Here is a 7,559-nt window from a genome sequence, read left to right as displayed (position 1 = left end):
GCTAATATCCAAAATACATTTAAAAATCTCATACAATTCAATAGAAAAAAATCTGATTAAAAAATAGGCAGAGGATTTAAATAGACACTTTCCCAAAGAAGAGGTACAAATGGCCAACATGAAAACATGCCAAACTCACTAATCATCATGGAATTGCAAATCAACACCACAATGACATATTATCCCATACTATCAGAATGGTTATTATCAAAAAGACAAGAAATAAGGGGGCATCTGGGTGGCTCAGTTAATTAAGCGTCTGACTCTTGATTTCAGCTCAGTCATAATCTCAGGCTTGTGAGATCGAGCACCATTTCAGGCTCGGTGTGGGGCATGGATCCCTCTTTAGCTTCTCTTTTTTCCTTCTCACCCTCTGCACTCCCCCCACCCCTGCAAAAAAGGCAAGAAATAACAAGTGTTCGCATAAAGAAAAGGAAACTTCTGTGCAATGTTACTAGAAATATAAATTGGTACAACCAATATGGAAAACATTACAAAGGTTCCTCTAAAAATGAAAAAATAGAACTACCACATGATTCTGCAATTCCACTTCTGGGTATTTATCCGAAGTAAAAAACACTAATTTCAAAAAGATATATGTACCCCTATGTTTATTGCAGCATTATTTATAATAGCTAAGATATGAAAAAAACCTGAGTATCCATCATACATACATCTATAATATGTAGTACATATACATTATATATATAATGGAATACTGTGTTTTATATATATATAGGGAGAGATCTCTATATAAAATATTCCTATATATATCCCTATATATATAAAATATATATATGGAATATTAGGAATACACATACTATAGATCTATGGATACATCTGGAGGTATTTAGGAATACTACTCAGCCAAAAAAGAATGAAATCTTACAATCTGCAACAACATGGATGAAGCTTGAGGGTATTATGACATGTGAAATAAGTCAAAAAGAGAAAGAGAAATCCATATATTACTTTTATGTGGAACCTAAGAAAACAAAACATGAACAAAATCAAACAAAACTCATGGATACAGAGAACCAGAAGGGTGGTTGCCAGAGAAGGGCGGGGTGGGGGGGGGCGGGGCGCTAAGTGAAATGAATGGAGTCAAGAAGTTTCAATTCTAGTTATGAAATAAGTAGGTTCTGAGGATGTAATTTTAGAGGATGGTGAATAGCATCAATAACATTGTATTTCATTGCATATTTGAAAGTTACTAAAGGTAAATCTTAAATGTTGTAATCATAAACAAATGTTCTGTATCATTGTATGAAGACTAATAGTAACTACTTATTGTGGTAAACACTGCAGCATATATACATACTGAATCATTATGTTGTATAGCTGAGACTAATATACTGTTATATGTCAATTACACCTCAATAAAAATATTTATAAATGATGGTAAAATTAAAGAAAACTTTGTTTTCTGTAGCGAAACACTGCTTGGGATAAGCAAAAGTAGAAATCAGCTTACTATTTCTGTCCTTATATCTAGAAACAAAATGCCTGTGTAGAGGGACTGTATTGATATCAGTATTTCTGCTGATCCGGAGTTTGTGACACAGGATGTTTCAACTGTTAAAAATAAGGTGGGGTGGTGGTGAAGGGTAGAGAGGGGGACCCTTGCATAACAATACAGAACTATCTTCATAGATGTTGGTGTCAACGATTCTTGATGATAAAATGAAAAACAATTCTAGATAATGCCATAAAGTTGCTGTTTCTCAAGAACCAGCTCACTTGAGCACATTTGACAATGAGGTGAAACGTGGACAAAGAGAATATAAATCCTCCGCTAAGAAATCAAAAGTTGTAGCAGAGGAAGACTTTGTGGCAGGATGCTTTAGCCCAAAGGGGCATTGAAGGAATACTTTCAAGAAAATGGGACAGATTTCGCTTAGTGCTTTGAAGATAGTCAGTTCAAAAACTGTAAATAGAAAGAGTTCAGAGTCGCCAAATAAGAAAACCAGGTTCTTTTTTTTTTTTTTTAAGATTGTATCTATTTATTTGACAGAGATCACAAGCAAGCAGAATAGTAGGCAGAAAGAGAGAGAAAAGCAGGCTCCCTGCTGAGCAGAGAGCCCAAGGTGGGGCTTGATCTCAGGACCCTGAGATCATGACCTGAGCCGAAGGCGGAGGCTTTAACCCACTGAACCACACAGGTGCCCCAGGAGATGTAGCTTCTGTGACACAAAGTCATTTTAGGCTCCCAGCTATTTTCTGCAATCCATACGTGACTTGCCCAAGCACGGGTGTTGCAGAACTCCTAGAAAGTGTCAGAATTACAAAAAAAAAAAAAAAAACCAGAAGAAGAAGAAGAAGAAGAAGAAGAAGAAAAGAAAAGAAAAAGAAAAAAAAAAAAAAAGAAAAGAAAAAATCTTGGTAGTTACGGACTTTAAAGGGAAAAGGGGACTGCAAAAAATGAACAGCCTATCAGACAAGGAAAGAGCCTAGCCATATCAGAGACCCTAAATGAGTAGAAAAGCCCCAGTGCTGGGCCAGAAGTAAGTGAGGCCCTGCATTCCCTGAGATAAGTCGTCCCAAACCCCATCTAGTTTATTATTTTTTTTTATTTTGCTTATTTTTTTAGTGTCAACCTGTCATTTAAATTCCAGTTCATGAACATACAGTGTAATATGTAATTTCAGGTGTAAAATTTAGTTATTCATCATTTACAGATGACACCCAGTGCTCATCACAGCCAGTGCCCCATCTAGTTTGTATGGTCTCTCGGAACATGCCCACTGCCCACTTCCCTTCTTCCTAACTCTGCTTCATTATAATGTTAAAGTCTCCACTCAAGGAGCACTACAAACCTCACAAACATAACATACAATGCATATATAGGCCTGTTTCTTAAGTACTCACACATGACTTCACACCCACCTGGATATGCGATGACAACACTCCCCTTTGTGAACATTCATCTTAACCTTAAATAAAAGAAACCCACTCCCCGCAACTGGGGAGTCACAGCTTTATAACTTCTTCCCTGACATCTTCTTTGCTGCAAAAACATCCTTTGTATGACAACTCTGCTTGGTATAGTCACTCTCTGTAACTCACCAAGAAGTGAACTCACGTTAGTTCTGTTACAATATTAGGCTTAGGAGACAATTTTTAGTACAGAATCCAATCGAACAAGTCTCTGCAAGGCCTTGGAGAAAATGTTTTGGCTTCAGGTGACAAAATCCTTTGATTTAAATGGAAATGAAATCTAACGGAAAATCACGTTGACCAAAAGCCACTCGAAAATTTTTCTTTTTGTGCTTAAGCTTGAGAGTGCGGAAGGTACTCAAGTCTCAAGTCTTATTGAAGGATGGGAAGCACTACAGGACAAAATGAACATTTAGCTTCCTTTCTGGACTGAGCAAGTGTAACCCTTTCTCTGAACCTTTGGCTCAGCCAGAGTACTGAGTTCTAGAGAAGAAAATGTCAGTGAGCTGTGGTGTGTAGTCTGATGACACTCCAGTTGAGATGACTGCTCTGTCCTAAAGCAGCAGCATATTTCTGTTACAGTTTGTTAGGACTATCTTGCTATTCATAAGAAAGCAGTGAATAGTTTGATATGTTTTCCATTCTTTTATGTATGAGCAAGCTGCTGTGTTTAACAAGCATCCTGAGCAAGAGTAGAATTTGTTTCACTTCAGTTGAAAATAAATTCCTTTGATTTTACTCAATTTTGCCTGAGAATTAAGTATTTTGTGCAGCAAAAACTAGGCACAGGTCTCACATTAAAGAAATTTAAATTCTTTACTTGTAGCATAAAAATACTTTTTATACATACACAAGCTTGTAAAAGGAGTTCAAGGAAATAAAGCCTTTATATGGTAATTCTGTAATTCCTATGCCTAACAATTCACTTCTGTGATGCCACTCTGTGAGGAACGTTTTTTTCAAAGTTATAAATTTGTATCTTAGACTAATTTGTTTTCCTATTGTAAGGGCCTATTTAGCCAGAGCAATTCCATCCGGTTAAACAATGACTTTGTTGTTTAAACAGTGAAACTTAAACTGTCCCTGCCCCCTCACTTCCCCCAGGGGACTTACTTAAAACAAGTCCGGGAAATTAGTCCCAGGTAACAAAGCCCAAATACAAGGGTGGGTCGGGCCAGGTGGAGGTATTCAATCAGTGGGGATGCATATTGTCTCCCTAGCTACCAAGGAGTATGGGCCCCACTCCTTGGGTGCCTTTTGGGCACCAATTCTGACCAAGGTGATAGGCTAGTTCCAATATCTACTATAGGGTAAATTGTAATTCAATTGGTCACTTATGTGTGAGCTAGCAGGACTGTGCAGCTTTCTCTGTGTTATAATCTCATTGGCCACCTGCGTGGCCAGGCCCAACCACATGGCCTTTGCCCTTAAAAGCTAGTCTGTAAGGCAGAGAGAGGTCGCCTCTATGCAAGAGAGGGCTGTAAGGACCTATTTAGAAACTGTCCCTGCTCCCCTTCCCCCAGGGGATTTACTTGGAGACAAGTCCCGGAAACCAATTTCAGGTAACAAAGCCCAGATACAAAGGTGGGTCAGGCCAGGTGGAGACATCCAATCAGTGGGGGGATGCATACTGTCTCCCTGGTTACCAAGGAGTATGGGTCCCACCCTATGGGCGCCAATCCCAATCAAGGTGTAATAGGCTGGTTCAAATGTCTACTAGGGTCAATTGTAACTGAATGGGTCACCTAGCCTCACTATGGAGTTTCCTGTGTGTGTTACAATCTCATTGGCCACCTGTGCGTGGAGGCCCGACCGCATGGCCTTTGCCCTTAAAAGCTAGTCTGTGAAACAGAGAAGGGTCGCCCTCTCTTGTAAGAGGTGCGGCCCCGAACGTTCGGTTAGATTCTTGACGCTTGGCGTGAAATAAAGCTTTGCTTGACCTTCGCTTTGTATTAGTCTCACTACTTTGGCCATGGACCCAACGCCTATTGTTTTGGATTATGGCTGAGTTAAAATTTGCTATTGAACAATGTCAATAACATTCTTTGATTTCACTTCAGTAATTTAACAAAAACTAAAATTTACCTTAATAACTTTAAAAAATTTATACAAAGAAACAAAATTAAGTTTAAGAAAAGTCAGTTCTTCCTAAGAGCCCTTTTTGTTCTTCCCAAGAAGTTTGCCTTTAGTTTGAAGAATGGGGACCCTTGAAACTGATGCTAAATAAATCATGTATTTACTTTATTAGCAACTTGTATAGAAGAGATTTTTGATAAGAATTTAAGATTTAACTGAATACTTTTTTTGGCATGGAAAAACTGTAATTTCTATGACCTGCCTTCATGACATAACATGGATATAGTTTTGGGGGACGGTAAACTACATGGAGTAAGCTAATGAATTGGCTGAAATAAGCACATCCACAGGAAAATGTCCTTCTCTCCTTAAAATAGCACTGAAAATTATTACTGCAATATTATATCTACAAATCAGTGACCTCATTAAGTTACTAAAAGCTCTGAATATATTAACTTCCTATATGGCTAAACCTAAAAATTACTCCAAAAATTTCCCCTGAGGGAAATGATTAAAAAATATTGATATTATAAATTATATAGAAATATTACATATAAACAGATATATAAACATAAAGAAATAAGCAAAGAAAGAAAGAAAGAGGGAATCTTTTTCTATTATAATGCCTCACCACTGTTCAAGTACTCTAGTGGGCACCTTCTAAAAATAAGGACATTCTTCTACATTACCATCATACTACCCTCCCATTTAGGAAATCAGCATTCCTACGATGCTATGTTCCAGTTTAGAGACGTCACTGTAATTTGCCACCATCACATGAATGTTCCTTCTCCACTTCCATCCAGCTACTTGCCCAGGAAACAGTCGCTAGTGATTTTCATGCCTCATAAATCTTCAGTCTGAAAGAGTTGCTTAATCTGGCCTCTTTTTTTTTTTTTAAAGATTTTATTTATTTATTTGACAGGCAGAGATCACAAGTAGGCAGAGAGGCAGGCAGAGAGAGGAAGGGAAGCAGGCTCCCCGCTGTGCAGAGAGCCCGATGCGGGGCTCGATCCCAGGACCCTGGGACCATGACCCGAGCCAAAGGCAGCGGCTCAACCCACTGAGCCACCCAGGTGCCCCAATCTGGCCTCTTTTATATCCTTAACAGTCTTGAACTCTTGCAAGTTTTCACATTATAAAATGATCCCTTACCTGGGTCTGGAGGATGTTTCCTCATAACCAGACTCCGATTCCTCCATGGTAAAATCATCATTGTGAAGAGAGCTATTTCAGTATTATACCAACATGCTGTTCCTTAACAAAGCTTCAGCCACCAGCATTATTTTCCCAGTTCTTAATGCTTAGCATTACTTCCTTATTTTGTTATTTTATTAAAGAAGAGTTTTCTTTTTTCCCTTATATGTTTGTGTCAGTATGGACTCATGAGTTCCTGTTTTATGAAAGGGGGTATAATCTGATAGTTTTAATTATTTTGATGTCCAATTGCCCCAGATAATACTGAGTGAGAGAACCATCAAGCAGGCTTTTATATACTTTGACATGTCTTTATCATTCTTTGAGCACGTCTTCACTTTCTGGTATAAGTTATTCCTGAACAAGAGGTCTTATTAGTGCCAGTGATATTTAGAAGCCAAAAATAATGGTAAGAGGCTATCAGTAAGCCTATACTCATCTGTGAATACACACACACACACACCTGATTCTCATTATTTATAGCACAAAAATAGACTTTATTCTATGAAGTCATTGCAAGTTCCAAATTAGGAAACATTGAATCATTGTCCCTGTAGATATAGGGTTAATTTCTTAGCAGCCTCTGGTCACATTTCCACCAAATGATCAATACATGACCACATTCTCTGCATGTTTCTGGTTGAAAACCTATTTTTTAATATATATTATTAATTCATTAATATATAACTCATGGTAACAATATAAGTCAAACCTGAGCAAAGTTTATCTAAAACATGTATTCTTTTTTTTTTAAGGAATTTATTTATTTGACAGAGAGAGACCACAAGTAGGCAGAGAGGCAGGCAGAGAGAGGAGAAAGCAGGCTCCCCGCTGAGCAGAGAGCCTGATGCGGGACTCGATCCCAGGACTCTGGGACCATGACCTGAGCTGAAGGCAGAGGCTTTAACCCACTAAGCCACCCAGGCACCCCCATGTATTCTTTTTCCATAAGGCACATCATAGTTACATAGTTGGACTAGGAATACTAGATGGAGGGGCACGTGGGTGGCTCATTCAGTTGTGACCAACTCTTGATTTTGGCTCAAGTCATGACCTCAGGGTTGTGAGATCGAGCCCTGCTTCAGGCTTTATGTTGGGCATGCAGCCTGCTTAAGATTCTCTCTCTCCCTCTCTTTCTGCCCCCTTTCTCTCCCTCTCTTAAATAAAAATAAATTAGTAAGTTAATTAATTAAAACTTTTTTAAAAAAAGAACACTAGACAGACCTTCAGCACTATACTTCGGGAGCCATTTTAAGAAACAAAATCTGCCCCCCGTCCCAAGTACAGAAATGTGAAAACCATGGCACTAAGCAGACTGAAAAAACAAGATTTGCTCACACCGTGGGCAT

Source organism: Lontra canadensis, unplaced genomic scaffold (genome assembly GCF_010015895.1).
Source record: "Lontra canadensis isolate GAN:19392208 unplaced genomic scaffold, GSC_riverotter_1.0 scaffold53, whole genome shotgun sequence".
Classification (NCBI taxonomy): Eukaryota; Metazoa; Chordata; class Mammalia; order Carnivora; family Mustelidae; genus Lontra; species Lontra canadensis.
This window is presented reverse-complemented; position numbering follows the sequence as displayed.